At 39.8% G+C, this 21729-nt stretch overlaps 1 long non-coding RNA gene across 2 annotated transcripts in view; it reads right to left on the reverse strand.

The window, feature by feature from the left end:
* The window catches only part of LOC141143813 (uncharacterized), a 108330-nt gene that overhangs the window by 26962 nt on the left and 59639 nt on the right, over positions 1 to 21729 (reverse strand). The window contains exons 3-6 of one of the 2 annotated variants that reach the window (XR_012244331.1): positions 17835 to 17944; positions 7114 to 7188; positions 5504 to 5601; positions 4914 to 5016 (exon numbers count right to left, since the gene is read on the reverse strand). This is a non-coding gene — a long non-coding RNA (uncharacterized lncRNA). Of the gene's footprint in view, positions 1 to 4913; positions 5602 to 7113; positions 7189 to 17834; positions 17945 to 21729 lie in introns of both variants that reach the window. The other variant, XR_012244330.1, reaches the window with a different exon arrangement.

A 21729-nucleotide genomic window follows, 5' to 3' on the forward strand; every position in this document is an offset into this window, starting at 1 on the left:
CCCTTCTGACACATCCACTGCTCTACTGACACCATCCATTGTCGTACTGACACCAACCTATGCCCTACCAACACACCCACTGCCCTACTGACCCCATCCATTGCTCTACTGACACTGCCCACTGCCCCCTTGACACCACCCACTGCCCTACTGGCACCAACCTCTGCCCTACTGACACTGTTCATACACTATCCACTGGCCTGCCAACACTGTCTACACACCATCCACTGCCCTGCTGACACTGTCCACCTTTTAAGGCAGCATAAGTTTATATTTTTACAGTGACATTTTTTTAAACTATATTTTTTAAGTTTTCCTTACTATTTAGTTAGGCATTGTTAGTTACTTTCTTAAAATAAAGGTACCGAACCCAGGCGATCTTTGATTTCTTTCATGCTGTTTGGGTAGATCTCCACTTCTCAAAGGTTGTCTAACCTTGAATAAGACTATACGTTCCCTCTAATAAATTTGAACCTCAACACTACCTTGTATTAAGTGAGTGTTCCCTTTTCTGTTTATTTTGCAACATATACAGCTTTTCCTTCTTGTCTGGACTACTTTAGACAATTTGATCTCACTTTAAAGATATGGCAATGAACCAATCTGGCAATTTTCTTTGTATTTTAGGAAGGTTACTATTCCACACAAAAGAAAGAAGAACTGAAGTAAGCTCTGTCTTGGACCTACAGTATTATTTAGTTTCATGTTCTGCTTGTTTGAACAGCAGGATCAGTTTTTTCTTTGCATGTTATCGTAGGAGTATGTTGCTTAGATATTATTATGTAGAAGGATTAATGCACCCCTTACTGTGGAATAGAAGGATATTAGGATTTACAAGGCAGATATATCTCTGACTTAGTAATGCCATACAAAGCTGCACTAGTTAGGTACTTTATATTTCATTCTAGGAGTCTATTACAGTATATTACTCTTTATAGCAGTAATTTTTTGTATTATTTCCTTTAAAAAATAATATATATTTTCTAACATGTGTGTGTTTGTTTTTTTTTAATTTTTTTTGTTATATACTGAAATATTTGTTTACTTTGTCAATCAAATAAATTATAACATAAAGCTATAACTTGCTAAAGAATTGTGTGTAGGGGGAAGAAGGTTAAATAGATGACGAGTTAAGGTGGATTATTACATTATATATAAGGACGCAAATAAAAAGCGGTACATATTGTTAAGAGTATGGGGTTGATTTATTCAAATAAAAAGAGAATGTTGCAAAATAAATGTTCACTTGAGTTAGTAAAAATTAAACACAAAAGCTAAAATATAATATATTGCAACTTACCAGTTCTTTGATGTAATGGCTGAATTTGTTTTCATTTTCCAGGCTAAGAACATTTTTAGCAAGTTCAAAAAATACTTGTTGACTTGTCAAAAATCTCCTTGTCACTTCCTGTGAGCTGATGAAAAGTCAGCCATGGCTGCCCCCCATAGATACAAAGAAAGTGTAATGCCGCCTACACACGGGCGGACTTTTCGACGGACTAGGTCCGGCTGACTTTTCAACGGCCTTTCCGACGGACTTTGGAATGAACGGACTTGCCTACACACGATCAACCAAAGACCAACGGATTCATACGTGATGACGTACGACCGGACTAAAATAAGGAAGTTCATAGCCAGTAGCCAATAGCTGCCCTAGCGTCGGTTTTTGTCCGTCGGACTAGCATACAGACGAGCCGACTTTTCGACCGGACTCAAGTAAGTCGGAAAGATTTGAAACATGATTTATTTCTAGGACCATCGGACTTTTGGGAGAAAAAGGTCAGCTGGAGCCCACACACGGTCGAATTGTCCGCCGGAGTCCGGTCCGCCGGACCTAGTCCATCGAAAAGTCCGCTCGTGTATACGTGGAATAAGACATGAAGGGAGTGAAATCAAGTTTGCAGGATTACCAGGTCAAAATGAATGGGGAAAAACTTAAAAATAAAAAGTTATGAAGCCACCATATCTAATGACTTTAAGCTGTAATATATTACATTTTTGGTTTGGGAAATAGTTACACTCTAAGGGGGTTTCTTACCTAGAGAAATAAACTGTTCACTTTGCAAGGGAATTTGCACCAAAGCTTAATGAATGAGGTGAGGAGCTGCTGGCGTCCATCATCCTACCATGTGCAAACAAAAATTCTGTTTTTTTTTTTCCTTACACATGATTTATTCTTTGCAAATTCACTAAGCTCTGGTGTAAATTCTACTGCAAAGTGCAACTTCCTTTGCAATGTGAACAGCATGTTTGTCTTTAGTTAATCAACCGCGAAGCCTCACAATATAACAGAGCATAATAGCACAGAGAAAATAATACATATATAGAGTCTAATGGTTGATGTAAAACTTAGAACCTAGTAGAAGATACCAGATATTTACACTTAGAGCCTAGGCAAGTTCAAGTCAATAAAGTTTTTTTAGGATTGCAGCCACTACATCTAAGGTCTTGCAATATACTACATTTTTGTTTTTTAGCTTTGCTTTTAGCGTTTCTCCCTTTCAAAACATAATCATGCGCAAGGGAAAAAAAAGGATTTTTGTTTGCACATGAATGGATGACTGAATTGAGCAGTGGTTAACCTTATTCACTAAGCTAAGTGAATATTCGCTTTGCTAAGTGAACAGCCTATACTTCTTTGGTAAACCATTTCTTTTATGTCTATACTTGTTCTGGGTCAGTGGCTAAAAGTAATCAACCTAAAGAGTCAGCATGACAGCCGGGAAACCATGGCAACCAGACAATTTGCAATATGAGAACGCAGCTCTTTCAGCCTTCATGTATCAAGAATGATTTCCATTACATTGGTATGATTTTGATTACAGTTTATTTACAGCTGTCATATTAACCACTGTTTGGTTTAACAGTGATTGTAGTTGTATTAGTGCATCAGTGCTGTGTTTGATCATTTTTTCTTTCACTTATAAATAATTTTGTCTAGAGATTGTCAAAACAGTACTTGAAAAAGGCAATGGGGTTGATTTACTAAAAGCAAATAGACGGTTCAATTTGCAAGTGCAGTTATGTTCTGCAAGGGCATTGTTCCAGAGCTTAGTAAATGAGGGGAAGCTCTGCTGACTTCCATCATCCAATCATGTGCAGGCAAAAATGCTGTTTTTTTTGTTCTTTTTCTTGCATGTGATTGGGTATTCTTTGCAAAGTGAAACTTCACCTTGTTTACTAAGCTATAGAATAAGTGTACTGGCAAAGTGCACAATCTATTTACCTTTAGTAAATCAACCCCATTGTCTTTTGATTTAGCTTGATGGACATATGTCTTTTTCAACCTAAAGCTGGGTACACACTACAGTTTTTTTTTTTACCGTGCAATCCAGCATGTTGCACGAAAAAAAAACCTGCTGTATTAACCATGCTCTGTTAGTTCAACGATCTCCCCCACTAAGCTGTTGTGTTCTGACATGGGCACAGCCCCCCACCAGAACACTCCAATCAGCGTTTTCTGTCATTGGTTGAGAGCGCTGATTGGGAGTCCGCCGGCTGCTGGTTTTCCAGTATGCACATCCAACATACACACGGGCTGAATGTCAGCTGTTTTTTTTTTTTGAACCGGCCGTTGTCTCCCGACATTTGGCCCATGTGTACGGGGCTTAACTATGTAACAATGTAGAAAAAATAACTGTTAGTGCAATTAGAAAAAGCTCTACATATGTTTTGTTTAAAGTGGATGTAAACCCTCCCCTATAACCAGTGAAGTGAACAGCCTCAGATGATACACAGAGATGAAACAAATCTCCCTACATAAGTTTTACATCTGAATATATCCTTTAGAGGTGCACATCGTGTTAGAATTTGTTCTTCCTGCCCCAGCAGGGGAGGGAAGTCTTGGCATACACTGTGTGACAGCTGATTGGAGGAAAGACACCCCCCCCTCCACAAAGACAGAAGAACAAAGATACTTGCAGAGCTGTGCTGTGAATAGACAAGCTCTGTGCTAATCTATTTATAGCACCCACCTTGACACAAATTTCCAGCTGCTTTTATCTCCAGTGTTGGAGAACTTGTCAGAAGTTATCATGCTGAAAACAGAAGAATGGAGCAGCAGAAAGACATGTGACTTAGGGCTTTGGAGAGAGATAAGAAAACACTTCAGATATACAGTATGTGCCCAAGTCAAATTTCATGAATCAATTTTACATCCACTTTAACAGCTGGGATAGATGTAATGGTTACTTCCCATTACTGTTTTTTTTTCATATAATAGCCACCATAGAGAAACATCAGTATCCAAATTAAAAAGCTGACTAAAGCCACGTACACATGAGCGGAATGTCCGACAGAAAAAGTCAGACGGAAGCTTTTCATCGCCTATTGCGATCGTGTGTATGCCTCATCGGACTTTTTTTTAGAAAATTTTGACAGACCTAGAAAAGAAACATGTTCTAAATATTTCTGACGGAACCAATTCCTATCGGGAAAACTGCTGGTCTGTATGTTTTTCCGATGGACCAAAAACGACGCATGCTCTGAAGCAAGTATGAGACAGAAGCTATTGGCTACTGGCTATTGAACTTCCTTTTTCTAGTCCCGTCGTACGTGCTGTATGTCACCTCATTCTTTGGTTTGACAGTGTGTAGGCAAGACCGCTTGAATGGAATTCCGTCGGAGTTCCGTCGGAGAAAACTTCGGAGTTTATTCCGACGGCAAAACCAGTCGTGTGTACAGGGCATAACACCTACCTATGATAATAGTCATTCTGATTATGAATAGACTCTAACCATTTACTTTTTATATTTACTAAATAAAATTTTTAAACATATGGATTTATAAATGGAATGGAATTTTGGTTGAACTAGATGGACTTGTGTCTTTTTTCAATCTGACTAACTATGTAACTATGTACGGATTTCCTTTGGAATATGCACATAACTGTAATAATACCATCTAGTGTTTACCTTGCACTGATATGTGATTGCCACAAAAGTATTGAATCATCAAGTGCTCTCTGAAGTTGTATCAACAGGGAGTGGCGTCATCTTCCTTCACCAGTCAGTAAAACTGGAAGAAAAAGAGAGAAAAAGCAAACGACGCAGCAGAGAGAAAATGCATGCAGCTACAATAGTTCATGTGACAGCAGAGTGTTTTTTACAGGGCATTACAGGGTATTTTATTATTTAGGGCATAAATAATAAAATACTATACAGTCGCAGGCTGATCAATGACATTTTACATCAGCCTGTGTTCAGTTCACATACAGACCATTTTTTAAAAAATGATAAATCTTACTAGGAAGGGAACAAAAACTAGCAAGAAAAAAAAACTATCAGCCTCATGGTAATTTTAATATTGGAACATTTAGCCCATAAAAAATACTAGATTTTTGCTGAATGTATTTTGTTAGTACAGTTCTGATGTTCACGTGCAGTATGCATTTTTATCAGAATAAAGATTACATCTTCCTTTTAATGTTATATTTTAGGATATACTGTACATGGAATTTTTAGTTTTTATTAAGAGGATAAATAACAATGCTCTGATCACTGACCTTTTTCATCTTAATTGTTGCATGTGTGATGCAGATCTGTTTGTGTCTCATTGGTACTTTGGAGTGGTGAGTGACATCAGCTTCTTGTATGCTGCTTCCTATGCAATTGATTAAACTAAATGGTTACAATATATATAGCTATCAACTTAATCTCCACTTTATGCAATAAACAGGATAAAGAAAAACCTTGGTTGGGATAAGAATTACCAGTAAACTTCCAGCATCTGACTGGTTTTAGAAGAGAGCCCATTGCTGAATGGAATAGCACTGCATATGTACTGTAGCTAACATGTTTGCAATCTACAGGGGAAAAAAACACTTTGATTTTTAACCTTATTTAAAGGGTCAGTTTAGATTTTTACAAAAAATAAAAGGTGAACTAACTCACTACACCCTGCCCACACCCCTGGTCCCTGCTGCACTTATTTCCTTCCTTGATTACATTCTTCTGCCCTTGAAGCTGGTGTAGTGGTCCGGGCATCTGAAAAATGCAGTACACCACCCAGATGCTGTGGTGAAAGTGTATTGGTCAGCACCAGCATGTGATTGCGCTGACCAATGAGAATTGCTCTGAGCAGTCCAAGCATGAAAGAATGTAGAACAGTGCAGAAGAGCGTAACTTTCAAATGCCCAGTCAGCTACATCTAGTAAAACACAAAAGAAGAGAGCACAAAGCCGCCCTAGTGTAACTCGGCTTTAATATGGTAAAGTTAAAAACACTACAATGGTAAAACTCACATTGTGTGAAGATAGATACAACATAAGTATTCCACTGTGGCCACACTCCTATAACCACTTCAAGATCCCGACAGGCGAAGGGGGGAGCTGTGGGCATTCAATCTAACTGCCTGGATCCTGGCAGCACATTCATGGCTATAAACCACCACACTCAATGTGCAGGTCCTAATGCACATGCGCGCGGCCCAGCCGGCACTGCTCTTCGAGGACAAACAAACCCAAACGAGCAGGATACAAGGGGCAAGAGAGTGAGGATGTCACGCATGTTGAGCGTGGCGGTAGATAGCCTCAGATGTGCTGCCAGGATTCGTGCAGCTAGGTTGAATGTCCACGGCTCCCCATTCCCCTGTCGGGATCTTGAGGTGGTTATAGGAGTGTGGCCACAGTGGAATCCTTATGTTGTATCTATCTTCACACAATGTGAGTTTGAGCATTGTAGTTGTTTTTATTAACGTTACCATATTAAAGCCGAGTTACATTAGGGCGGTTTTGCGCTTTCTTTTGTGTTTTGTCTGGATGTGTTCCTGCCACTCAGAGGATCCATAGAGAGCAGCAGCACCCTTTCACTTGTCTAATTATCACCAATAGCCAGTTGGAGGGCTATATCAAACTGTTGATCAATGCACCTGCTAGTTTTTTCTTTTGTGTGTATTTTTTAGCTACATCTGTTACATATATAATGTTATGTATACAATTTTAAAATTGTGTGCTTCTTGGTCAAACCTGGCTTCATACCTAGTGAGACAGTTATTGAAGGATGCATAAATACGAATGTTCACACTTTAATATTGACTACATTTTAAGTACTTAATTCAAGTTGCCATATGTTTACCCGCACAGCTTGGCTGTAAAATGTTAGGTGTACACTATACCTCATGATGGTGAAACTTGAGCCAGTAATATCTCTGAATATGTCCAGTCACCAGTGTCTTGTAGTATTTATGGCACTGTATATAAAAGAATTTGTGGGAAAAAAAAAAGATTAGTCTCTTTCACTATCTCTTTGAAATATTTGTTTATATTTTTCTATATAATTGGTATTCTTTAAGGCAGTGGTCATCAACCCTGTCCTCAGGGCCCACTAACAGGCCAGGTTTGCAAGATAACTGAAATATATCACAGGTAATATCATTTGCTGCTCAGTGATTGCAGTATTCTAGTCTGCACCTCCCCAAAGTAATACATAAAACCTGGCCTGTTAGTGGACCAGGACAAGGTTGATGACCACTACTTTAAGGCATTGAGAAATGAGATATACAAATATAAGACATAATAATGAAAATAGATATTCAGGTAAACACGGTAATATTACGTCATAGTCTTTTTATTATTAATAGATTATTTTCATATTATTATTATTATTCTCATAAACCCCCTGTGACGAGGTTGGACATGAACAACAACATTGCTCAGCGCTAACACCCCTTTCACACTGAAGGCGCTTTTCAAGCGTTTTAGCGCTAAAAATTGCTCCTGTAAAGCACCAGAAAAGTGCCTCTCAAGCTTCCCCAGTGTGAAAGTCCGAGAGCTTTCACACTGGGGCGGTGCATTTGCAGGACAGAAAAAAAGTCCTGCAAGCAGCGTTTTTTATACACTGCTCCTAAACCGCCCCTGCCATTGAAATTGATGGGCATCACTACCGAAGCGCCTGCAAAGTGCTTCGACAGCAGTACTTTTCGGGCGCCTTTAACCCATTACAAATCCCTTCTTTGGGATTAAAAGCACCCTGCTCCAGCTCGCACAGTGCCGGTAAAGCGCTGCTAAAACTAGCGGCGCTTTCCTGCTAACACTCGGGCAGTCTGAGTGTGAAAGGGGTCTTAAAGAGAGATAAAAAGAAACATTGTATCTTTCTGTTCATTTTACAGAGTAAAGGGATAAACTTCGGTCTGCAAATGAGGTCAGTTTAACTACTTAAAGTGGTTGTTAAGCCACTTTCACATCTTCATACTCTCTGTGTTCTAATCGTGTGTGACCCTGTGTGAGTGATTTATAAAAAAAAGCCTGCTATACCTTATTTCACAGCTCTTCTCAGCGATGAGCTGGTGAAGATGAACATGATCAGCTGGCTCTCTCCTCTCCTCATCTGACAGATGCAGGGGGCGGGGTCAAGATTCCCCTGCTGATGTCACTCGGGAAGGGAAGAGGTGAGGAGAGAGAGAGACGGCCAGTCACATGATCGCTGAGAGGAGCCGAGCGGTGCTGTGAAATTAGGTATAGCAGGCTTTTTTTGTAAATCACTCACACAGGGGGACACAGGATTAGAACACAGAGGGGATGGAATGAAGATGTGAAAGTTATTTGAGCAGGAGGAGTTGCGGGGTGGGCACTGTCACAAGCTGACAGGCAGGGAGGGAAGGGGGAGAGCACAAAGAGACACATAGCAGGGCTGCAGATGACAGAGGAACGTAAACTGACCATGGTGTTAGGGCTCAGCAGACATGATATACTGTGGTCGGTTTACAGGTGGGATGGCATAGCCAGGCAGGATCAGCCAGGTATTACAGGTGTTAGAGGGGGCCAAATGACACAGCAAAAGCACTGTGCTGTATAAAATGCTTTAAAGGAACAGGATCTTTTTTTTGGAGGGGTTAACAAACGCTTTAAAGACTAATGCCGCCTACACACGATCGGAATTTCCAACGGGAAATGTTCGATGTGAGCTTGTTGTCGGAAAGTCCGACCGTGTGTATGCTCCATCGAACATTTGCTGTCGGAATTTCTGCACACAAATGTTTGAGAGCAGGTTCTCAAATTTTCCGACAACAAAGGAAAGTCTGATCGTGTGTACACAAGTCCAGTGCACAAAAGTCCACGCATGCTCAGAATTAAGCAAAAGGGGCCACACTGGCTATTGAACTTCATTTTTATAGTCCCGTCGTACGTGTTGTATGTCACTGCGTTCTTGACGTTCGAAATATCCGACAACATTTGTGTGACCGTGTGTATGCAAGACAAGTTTGGGCCAACATCCTTCGGAAAAAAATCCATAGTTTTGCTGTCGGAAAATCCGATCCTGTGTACGGGGCATTAGCCTTTTTCTGACACTTGTTGCTTACAAGTTAAAATCAGTATTTTTAGCTAGAAAATTACTTAGAATCCCCAAACATTATATATCATTGTCAGGTTGCGGTTTGTAAATAAACCAGCCAGGCACCATGAGAGATGTCGTGGACCAAATATGGTCACACATTCTTGTGACCATATTTGGTCAAGGATGTCACTTAGGATCCCCAGCTGGTAATGCTACTACCTCTAAATGACAGATCCCTGGCTGGTTTGCTTACAAACAGAAGCCAACCAGGGATCTGTCATTTAGCGGTGGTAATGCAACTACAGTTCAAGGACATATAACATAGCCCTGGCCATTGATTGTAAACAAACAAGCAACTTTAAAAGGGTTAAATTGTGCTGTTTCCTAACTTCACATGCAGCTTTAATTCATTCCTAAGAATGGTATTCAAAAGATTTTTGTACTTTTATTGTTTCCCCTTGGGGACCCATTAAAAGACCCTCTATCCACTGAGCAGTATATACAGTATCTCACAAAAGTGAGTACACACCTCACATTTTTGTAAATATTTTATTATATCTTTTCACGTGACAACACTGAAGAAATGACATTTTGCTAACAATGTAAAGTAGTGAGTATGCAGCTTGTATAACAATGTAAATTAGCTGCTCCCTCAAAATAACTCAACACACAGCCATTAATGTCTAAACCGCTGGCAACAAAAGTTAGTACACCCCTAAGTGAAAATGTCCAAATTGGGCCCAATTAGCCATTTTCCCCTCCCTGGTGTCACGTGACTCGTTAGTGTTACAAGGTCTCAAGTGTAAATGAGGAGGAGCTGTGGTAAATTTGGTGTTATAGCTCCCACTCTCTCAAACTGGTCACTGGAATTTCAACATGGCACCTCATGGCAAAAAACCCTCTGAGGATCTGAAAAAAAGAATTGTTGCTCCAAATAAAGATGGCCTAGCCTATAAGAAGATTGCCAAGACCTTGAAACTGAGCTGCAGCACGGTGGGCAAGACCATACAGCGGGTTAACAGGACAGGTTCCACTCAGAACAGGCCTCGCCATTATCAACCAAAGCAGTTGAGTGCACATGCTCAGCGTCATATCCAGAGGTTGTCTTTGGGAAATAGACGTATGAGTGCTGCCAGCATTGCTTCAGAGGTTGAAGGGGTGGAGGGTGAGCCTGTCAGTGCTCAGACCATACGCCGCACACTGCATCAAATTGGTCTGCATGGCTGTCGTCCCAGAAGGAAGCCTCTTCTAAAGATGATGCACAAGAGAGCCCGCAAACAGTTTGCCGAAGACGAGCAGACTAAGGACATGGATTACTGGAACCATGTCCTGTGGTCTGATGAGACCAAGATAAACTTATTTGGTTCAGACAGTGTCTGTCAAACATGTGTGGCAACCAGGTGGGGAGTACAAAGACAAGCGTGTCTTGCCTACAGTCAAGCATGGTGGTGGGAGTGTCATGGTCTGGGGCTGCATGACTGCTGCCGGCACTGGGGAGCTACAGTTCATTGAGGGAACCATGAATGCCAACATGTACTGTGACATACTGAAGCAGAGCATGATCCCCTTCCTTTGGAAACTGGGCCACAGGGCAATATTCCAACATGATAACGACCCCAAAAACAGCTCCAAGAGGACCACTGCCTTGCTAAAGAAGCTGAGGGTAAAGGTGATGGACTGGCCAAGCATGTCTCCAGACTTAAACCTTATAGAGCATCTGTGAGGTATCCTCAAATGGAAGGTGGAGGAACGCAAGGTCTCTAACATCCACCAGCTCCGTGATGTCGTCATGGAGGAGTGGAAGAGGACACCTGTGGCAACCTGTGAAGCTCTGGTGAACTCCATGCCCAAGAGGGTTAAGGCAGTGCTGGCTGGAAAATAATGGTGGCCACACAAAATATTGACACATTGGGCTCAATTTGGACATTTTCACTTAGGGGTGTACTCACTTTTGTTGCCAGTGGTTTAGACATTAATGGCTGTGTTTTGAGTTATTTTGAGGGGACAGAAATTTACACCGTTTTACAAGTTGTATTCTCACTACTTTACATTGTAGCAAAGTGTAATTTCTTCAGTGTTGTCAAATGAAAAGATATAATAAAATATTTACAAAAATGTGAGGTGTGTACTCACTTTTGTGAGATACTGTATATATTTTTTAATCTGCATTGGTACAGCACATGTCCTTTCTTGCAAAGTGGCATTAAAAAGGTCAGAAAATTAAAAATTTAGCTCCCAAAGAGTTCAGCTTTCATCATATTGAACTTTGCCTGGTTTGTTAATTCCTAATTGCTTTCACCTTTATTTATTATTTCTTGAGGTGCTTGCAGATGCACACACAAATCTAAAACCAATGTCTAAGAAAAATATCTAACAATAATTTGGTGTTTATTATCAAATTTCCTGAAGCTTCTGTACATTCTGATTCCTGATTCCTCTTGTATCAAATTGTAATGTCTGCCTTCATTTTGTAAAGCGCTGGGCAAACTGTTGGGTCTATATAAATCCTGAATAATAATAATAATAATTCTGATGAATTCATATTAATTGGGATTTCTATAAAAGGGACGTTTGAAAGAATAAACTTAGCATATTGCCTGAAATGTGTCTTGTTTATGCTCTAAATGATAGGATGTTGTATTTTATATCTAGAATTTATAATTACGTTTTATCTTATCCCTTTCATGATTAAGCCTATTTTAGAAATTTGGTGTTTACAAGTTAAAATCCGTATTTTTTGCTAGAAAATTACTTAGAACCCCCAAACATTATATATATTCATTTTTAGCAGAGAATCTAGAGAATAAAATGGAGATTGTTGCAATATTTTATATCACACGGTATTTGTGCAGTGGTGTTTTAAACTCAAATTTTTGGAAAAGGGACACTTTCATGAATTTTAAAAAATCAAATCAATCAAACAGTAAAGTTACCCCAATTTTTTTGTATAATGTGAAAGATGATGTTACCCCGAGTAAATAGATACCAAACATGTCATGCTTTATAATTGCACACACTCGTGGAATGGCGACAAACTACGGTACCTAAGAATTTCCATAGGCGATGTTTTAAATTTTTTTTACGGTTACCAGGTTAGAGTTACAGAGGAGGTCTAGTGTTAGAATCATTGCTCTCACTCTGACGATTGCAGCGATACCTCACATGTGTGATTTGAACACCGTTTACATATGCGGGCGCGACTTCCGTATGCGTTTTCTTTGCTGCGCGAGCTCGCGGGGATGGGGCGCTTTAAAAAAAAAATTTTCGTATTTATTTTATTTATTTTTATATTTATAAATTGTATTTAAAAAAAAATAATTTTTGATGACTTTTATTGCTGTCACAAGGAATGTAAACATCCCTTGTGACAGTAATAGGTGGTGACAGGTACTCTTTATGGAGGGATCGGGGGTCTACCCCCGATCCCTCCTTTGCACTTCAAAGTATTCAGAACGCCGAAAAAGGCAATTCTGAATACTGTGTATTTTTTTTAAACCGGCGCCATTGGCAGCCCAGTAAACGGGAAGTGACGTCATGATGTCGCTTCCGCGTTTACAATTAGAAGGCTTCGTTCCAGCTCGCCCCCAGCCACCGGAGGCAGCCGATTGGTCACCGGGCCTCCCGATCGAACGGGAGGCCCGGTAAGAGCGGTGGGAGGCAGCGGGAGGGTATAACAGCCGAGCGGCTTTTAGCCCCAGAAAGCCGAGTACGCACATCTGCGTACGCTCAGCGGAAAGGGGTTATACAATAGTTTTGGGGATAATAAATATGTAAAAAGCAATCATTAAAATTATGTACCTGGTAATACAGAACTAACAAAAATGTTACATTCTAAAATATAAAGTTAGGTTGATTATATATTTGGACACAGGCACACTTTTCATACTTTTGGCTCTGTATGCCACCAGAATAAAATTTAAATGAAACAATCAAAATCAATTTGAAGTGCAGTCTTCAGTTGTTCTTTGTTTATGGGGATTTCTGCCCCATAGTTTTGCCTTCAGCAAATGAAATGCATGCTCAATTGAGTTGAGATTAGGTGATTGACTCAGCCATTGTAGAATATTCCTTTTCTTTTCCTTCAAAGGCTCCTGGGTTGCTTTTGCAGTGTGTTTTTGATTAATGTCCATCTGTACTGTGAAGTGCCAATCAATCAACTTTGCTGCATTTGGCTAAATCTGAGCTGACAGTATATCTCTAAACACTGCAGAATTCATCCAGCTGCTTCTGTCTTCTGTCACATCATCCATAAACACCAATGACCCAGTGCCACTGGAAGCCATGCATGCCCATGCCATCACACTGCCTCCACCATGTTTTACAGATGATGTTGTGTGCTTTGGATCATGAGCTGTTCCAAGCCTTCTCCACGCTTTTTTCTTCCAGTCATTCTGCTACAAAATAATCTTAGTTTCATCCATCCAAAGAATGCTTTTCCAGAACCGGTCTGGCTTTTTAAGATGTTTTTTGGCAAAGTCTAATCTGGCTTTTCTATTCTTCAGGCTTATGAATGGTTTGCACTTTGTGCTAAACCCTCTGAATTTTCTCTCGTGAAGTCTTTTCTTGATTGTAGACTTTGAAAATGATACGCCCACCTCCTGGAGAGTGTCTTTCACTTGTTTGGATGTTGTGAATGGGTTTTTCTTTACCATAGAGAGGACCCGGCGATCATCTACCACTGTTGTCTTCCACAGATGAATTTGTTTCTTTTAAAATCTAAAATTGTGTCTGTGTCCAAATACATATGGACGTATCTGTATTATATAATAGTCATTCTCTCACTTAAAAGACTTGATCATAGACTAGCTCTCCACAGCTTCAATGCTCAGTTAGGTTAGCTTGTCTTTGAGCCGAGTAGGTAACAGTTTATACACAGGTGTTCCAAAAAAAACCTCAGTTTTCCTGATAATAATTAAAATGACATAAAAATCAGCTATAAACTCCCAGTGTTACTTCAAGACTGAATCTCTAAAGAAAGAGTAAAACTTTTTCAATTGAATTGAAAGTATATAAATTACTGTATATTATCAAATACCATGGTAACAGAATGAGTTACGTGAAAATGTGTAGCTTGCATAATGCTTAATAGGTGTTAAAAGGTGTGAATCCCTGCATAGTAAAAATTTGCCATGCATAGTATGCACACACTTGGATTAGTTACAAGTTTTGGAAATGCATTTAATTGCAGCTAAGACTGAGGTAACTTTAGTCTTTGTTTTTTTTTGTTTTCTTGGATCTTGCAAAGTATAATTATGAAATACTGGTAAAGACCCTAACTTAATAATGGCCTTACTTTGTGCTTTATTTTAACTTGTAACTAGTATGTATAACCACTTCAGCCTCGGAAGATTTTACCCACTTCCTGACCAGAGCACTTTTTACAATTTGGCACTGCATCGCTTTAACTGACAATTGCTCGGTCATGCAATGCTGTGCCCAAACAAAATGTGCATCCTTTTTTTCCCACAAATAGAGCTTTCTTTTGGTGATATTTGATCACCTCTGCGGTTTTTATTTTTTGAGCTATGAACAAAAAAGGAGCGACAATTTTGAAAAAAAGACAATATTTTTTACTTTTTGCTATAATAAATATCCTCAAAAATGTTTTTTTTTTTTTTTTTAATTTCTTCATCAGTTTTGACCAATATATATTCTTCTACATATTTGTGGTTAAAAAAATTGCAATAAGCATATATTGATTGGTTCTCGCAAAAGTTATAGCGTCTGCAAACTATGGAAAAGATTTATGGCATTTTTATGGCATTTTTATTATTTTTATTTTTTTTACTAGTAATTGCGGCATTCCGCGATTTTTAGTGGTACTGCGACATTGCGGCAGACAGATCTGACACTTTTGACACACATTTACACAGTGATCAGTGCTATAAAAATGCACTGATTACTGTGTAGATGTCACTGGTAAGGAAGGGGTTAACACCAGGGGTGCTCAAGGGGTTAAATGTGTGTTCCCTAGATGTGTTCTAACTGTATGGGGATAGGACTGACTGGGGGAGGGAGGAGACCTATCGTTGCTCCCACTTAGTAGGAACAAACGATAGGTCTCCTCTCCCCTGACAGAACAGGGATTTATGTGTTTGCGCACACAAATCCCCGTGCTGGCTCTCGTGCGTGCGGCTCTTAAAGGGGATGACGTACCCGTACGGGATTTTTCCCAACCATGCCATTCTGCTGCAGTATATCTGCGTGAGTCGGTCGGCAAGCGGTTAAAAAATGTAACCATAATATGCTGATAATATGTCTATGACTAACTTTAAGATGTGAATTACTAGCAAATGCTGATAAGTTTGAGAAGTATATGTCCACAACAATCCCATGAAAGTGGGTCTGTCCTTTTATGATGACAAGCTGTGGGTGAACATTTTCTATTGGTTTAATGTCTTAAACATGGCCCACTCATATCCTGATAATATACTGTATTTGATATACTAACAAGTAAATACCTGTCCAAATATGCCCGTGTATTCCCCATTCATGGAGACAACTGACTGTGGTGTTATCTCTTCTCCTTGGGGAGGACTTTTATTGTTTGCATTTATTGCCTTTCAGAGCAGCTCCAGCCCTTTATTGCATACTTACACAGTTGATCCAGCAGCAGTGATCTATTCAGGCTTTACTTTCCTGTGACACCCACTTCGAATAATGGATATTTTCTGTTTCTAGGGGAAGATTCAATGACTGATTTTTTGAGCAGCCAACTGCACTTTTTTCTAGTGGTGACATCATCTCCATATTACTTACCGTGCAATTTATGCTCCATATTTTTACATCCATTGCAGTTTTTACTATTTTTTCCTTCCCATATCCTGGTGGTGTGTGTGAATGATATGCATGATTGAGGTGTGCTGCTAGCAGCTCTACATACCCTTATTGACAATGTTGTCATTTTTATCCTTTTCACTGGTGGTAGCGTGTACTTTTTATCCTAATATACTTTTTGTAACATTGTTTCAATAAAGTATTTTTTTCCTTAAACCATGGTGTCTCTATAGAAGGTAACTTTAGGGATCTGTTATCCTCAACATTTTTTCTATATGCCTTTTTCCTTCCAGAGACCACACCTGAGGTGATCAGGAAGTATAGGGATTAGGGATTGGCGATACTTCCAAGTAATTGGTGATCCTCATTTATTACATGCAGCTGTAGTAGTGGTTATTTTTATTTTCTTTTGATTTATTTATTGTAACTGTACTGTCTGCCTTCATTTTGTTAAGCACTAAGCAAACTGTTGGCGCATTATAAATCCTATATATCTTCATCTTTGCTTACCCAAAAAAAAATCCCCACCAGTGACAATAGATCCACCAGCACCAATAGAGCTGCGACTACACCCTAACACCCCTTGTGTCTACATACATTCAGTGCTGGAGGTGCTGCATTCCCCCACATTCCTGCTGAAAAAAGCCATATATATATATTTTTTATATATTTTTTCAGCAGGAATGTGGGGGAATGCAGCACCTCCAGCACTGAATGTATGTAGACACAAGGGGTGTTAGGGTGTAGTCGCAGCTCTATTGGTGCTGGTGGATCTATTGTCACTGGTGGGGATTTTTTTTTGTGAGGAGATCAATTGTTGCTGGCCGGGATCTACTGTTGAGGGAGAGGTCTATTATTGCTGGCTGCTGGAGGGTCTATTGATGCTGGCTGTTGAGTGGTCTGTTTTTGCTGCTTGGGGTCTGATGTTGCTGGGGTGGTATTTTGTTGTGGGGGTCCATTGTTTCTGGGGGAAAGTCTATTGTTGTGTGTGGGATCTATAGTTGCTGGGGTGTGGTCTATTGTTGCTCATTGCAAGGGATCTGTTTTACTATCTTTCTTGTTATCATTAACAAATTCCATGAGAAATGACTGAGTAGCACAAAATGATACTTTGTTCTGTATTCTCTGAAAGGTGCAGTACTGGAAGATAGGTAAGGGGTGGAGCCAAGAAGTGGTGCTCTGAGATGGGTAAGCAAAGATGAAGAGTGACTCAGAATGGGGGAAATTTCTGCGCCTATTCCCTAAGAAAAAGAGCCCTGTTTACATATATTATATTTCAAGCATAAATATGCAGAATAACTGTGAATTAAATAGGAGTGGTCTGTAATTGGCAACATATAAGAAAACAAAAACTACAGCTTAATACCCCAGCTAACTTATTTAGGTTTGAGTTTTTCTGCTGCTGAAGACGTTATGTATGTATGGTAGAAAACCATCAGGATTGAAAAATCTTTAAGCAGTTTGAAATGTTTGGCAGCACGATTTTGACTCTAAAGAACAACAAATGAATATAGTTGTGCAGCCAAATGAATGCATGCATTTTTTTCTTTATGCCCTTCAAGACAACCTAAATATACCTTGCATAATTTATATTTAAAGAATAAGAACTCTCAGAAATTGCATTGGGTATGTGACAGTAGTATAAACTAACAAGGGTAAGTGCAAGTGCCAGACTTTAAAAAGTCGTTTTAAAACCCTGTTTTGTTCTACTTGAGTATTATAATGGTTTTCATTGACCCTTGCGCATATGACATGCTTTTTATTTCAGTTCTCTTTCCGACTCACCTTTTTATTTCATTCTGAAGATTTTCACAATCCAATATATGGGCAGGAAGATGCTTCTTGTAGATATATAGAACATTTCCTAATCCTGGCATCTCTTCTGTCTAAGTATTCTAAAATAAAAACAAAATTACAATTTTAATGAAAGTGATTCCTAAAATCACTTGATTTGCTTCATTGATGCACTTCATTCACTTAAAATCATATTAATTTTAAAAATACCATATAGTTTTCTTAACATTGTGGAAACTAAAAACAGGATCATTAAGGCTATGATCCATGTCAAATTAGATGCGGTCCTTCCGAATGGAGTGGATTGCTATGCCAAACTATGGGTACAACACTTTCTCCCTCCTCACATTGATAAAACCCTCTTGCTCCCATGAGTTCACCGGGCCCTCATTCACTACTGTGATTTGGCCTGCCGGCGGAGCCAGATGCTGGTTGGAACTCCCCCCTCCCCCTTACTATTCTTTCCCTTGCTGTTCCGCCCTTGTCTATTTTCTAATCTTCACTTATCCGCTTTATCCACTCCTATAACTATAGTACAGTTACTAAATGGCATGACTCCCCTGGGAGTCTACGCTACTCCTTATGCTCGTTCACAACCTTAATATGTTTACCAACATCTTTACTGAACCCCAGATCTATGTTCACTGTACATACTCTATATAGGTATTTGATGCCATGGGTATTTGTTTTGTTCCTGATCTATATTGGTTATAATCGATTATTCTAACCCTAAAGGTCCCTGCCTGGAAAACACAATAGCTCCACAGGCAGGATTCTCCGATCAACACTGACTGTGTTGATGGGAAAATCAAGAGATTTTCTTTCCTGCAACCAGTGGTTGCAGGAAAGAAAATCGCATAATCTGTGACCTGCCTTACACAACAAATTAATTTGTTTTTATCCTCCTGATTTAACTGTTGAAAAGCTTTATAGACTTGGCAACAAGATAAAATTCTGGCAGTAAGTACACAATTCAAAATATCTAGATTTCTATAAAAAACAAAAGAGAGCAGTGTTGTCTACTGACTTTGAATAAACTTTAAATCGCACATATGCAAAGGTTCTGCCAAAACAATATATCCAGATCCACTTCCTCCTCTCCTTATACAGAGAAACTTGGACATTTCTAAGGGCCTTCAAACTAATTGTGTTTGCAAGAATCCAGTCCTTGACTATTTAAAATAAAATGCCTAAATACATAAACAAATACCACTGCAGCTTGGGAATTGGCACATAACCACACTCTCTCCTGACTCTACAGCTTCCTTAGGCAGATCATTTTTATTTATTTTATTACAGGCACTTATGTAGTGCTGTCAATTTGCATATATATTATATATTCACATCAGCCCCTGCCCTGATGGAGCTTGCAATCTAAAGTCCCTACTCCCTAACTAACATTCATACACACACTAGGGCTAATTTAAATAGCAGCCAATTAACCTACCAGCATTTATTTGAAGTGTGGGAGGAAACCCACACATCTAATGGAAACAGGAAAAGTCCTGGAAGTTACACACCTCTGGAAAATCCAGTAATAAGGTTTATGGCAGCTTCAGCCTGAGCTCCAACCAGGCCATGCCCACAACATGTTTCCCTCTTCCCATGAAGCTTAGTCTGAGGCTGTGGGTGAAGTGAAAGGTATTGAAGGCATGGCCTACTTGGACCAGAGGCTGAGACTGCCATATACAGTGGGGACGAAAAGTATTCAGATCCCCTTAAATTTTTCACTCTTTGTTATATTGCAGCCATTTGCTAAAATAATTTAAGTTAATTTTTTTTCCTCATTAATGTACACACGGCACCCCATATTGTCAGAAAAACACAGAATTGTTGACATTTTTGCAGATTTATTAAAAAAGAAAACCTGAAATATCACATGGTCCTAAGTATTCAGACCCTTTGCTGTGACACTCATATATTTAACTCAGGTGCTGTTCATTCCTTCTGATCACCCTTGAGATGGTTCTACACCTTCATTTGAGTCCAGCTGTGTTTGATTATACTCATCGGACTTGATTAGGAAAGCCACACACCTGTCTATATGAGACCTTACAGCTCACAGTGCATGTCAGAGCAATTGAGAATTATGAGGTCAAAGGAACTGCCTTTGGAAGAGCTCAGAGACAGAATTGTGGCAAGGCACAGATCTGGCCAAGGTTACAAAAAAAATTCTGCTGCACATAAGGTTCCTAAGTGCACGGTGGCCTCCATAATCCTTAAATGGAAGATGTTTGGGACGACCAGAACCCTTCCTAGAGCTGGCCGTCCGGCCAAACTGAGCTAACGGGGGTGAAGAGCCTTGGTGAGAGAGGTAAAGAAGAACCCAAAGATCACTGTGGCTGAGCTCCAGAGATGCAGTCGGGAGATGAGAGAAAGTTGTAGAAAGTCAACCATCACTGCAGTCCTCCACCATTTGGGGCTTCATGGCAGAGTGGCCTGACGGAAGCCACTCCTCAATGCAAGACACATGAAAGCCTGCATGGAGTTTGCTAAAAAAACACCTGAAGGACTCCAAGATGGTGAGAAATAAGATTCTCTGGTCTGATGGGACCAAGATAGAACTTTTTGGCCTTAATTCTAAGTGGTATGTGTGGAGAAAATCAGGCACTGCTCATCACCTGTCCAATACAGTCCCAACAGTGTATTATGGTGGTGGCAACATCATGCTGTGGGGTGTTTTTCAGCTGCAGGGACAGGACAACTGGTTGCAATCGAGGGAAAGATGAATGCGGCCAAGTACAGGGATATCCTGGACGAAAACCTTCTCCAGAGTGCTCAGGACCTCCGACTGGGCCGAAGGTTTACCTTCCAACAAGACAATGACCCTAAGCACACTTAAAATAATGAAGGAGTGGCTTCACAGCAACTACGTGACTGTTCTTGAATGGCCCAGCCAGAGCCCTGACTTAAACCCAATTGAGCATCTCTGGAGAGACGTAAAAATGGCTGTCCACCAACATTTACCATCCAACCTTACAGAACTGGAGAGGATCTGCAAGGAGGAATGTCAAAGGATCCCCAAATCCCGGTGTGAAAAACTTGTTGCATCTTTACCAAAAAGACTCATGGCTGTATTAGATCAAAAGGGGGCTTCTACTAAATACTGAGCAAAGGGTCTGAATACTTAGGACCATGTGATATTTCAGTTTTTCTTTTTTAATAAATCTGCAAAAATGTCAACAATCGTATGTTTTTCTGTTAATATGGGGTGCTGTGTGTACATTAATGAGGAAAAAAAATGAACTTAAATGATTTTAGAAAACGGCTGCAATATAATAAAGAGTGAAAAATTTAAGGGGGTCTGAATACTTTCCGTCCCCACTGTACCTTCTTATGTGGTTTTGCAGAGATGTGTGACTTCAAAGACTTTTTCCTTTTCTGTTGGATGTCTGGAGCTGGGATGAGCTTTGTCCCTTTTTGCACTCCAAGCGGTTGCTACATAAGAGGACCAGGTGGATCCTTGAGTGCACCTTTAAATTTAGTTTTGGTCACAGGAAACCCACGCAGGCACATGGAGAACATGCAAACTCCGGGCAGGTAGTGTGGTGGTTGGACTTCAAACCGATCACTCTAGTGCTGCTAGGCAGAAGTGCTAACCAATTAGCCACCATACATGCACAAACAGAATCCACAATAGGAGTAAGCATCAAATATAACATTCAAAAGTATTTTTTCCCACAATTCTTTGCAAAATTAAGTTTTTTTTTACAAAATTGTCATATTATCAGGTTATTTCTCACACACAACATATGCATACAACAAATTACACCCCAAAATACATTCTACTACTCTTCCCGAGTATGGCGATACCACATGTGTGAGACTTTTACACAGCCTGGCCACATACAAAGGCCCAACATTGAAGTAGCACCTTCAGGCATTC

Source organism: Aquarana catesbeiana, linkage group LG01 (assembly GCF_042186555.1).
Source record: "Aquarana catesbeiana isolate 2022-GZ linkage group LG01, ASM4218655v1, whole genome shotgun sequence".
NCBI lineage: Eukaryota > Metazoa > Chordata > Amphibia > Anura > Ranidae > Aquarana > Aquarana catesbeiana.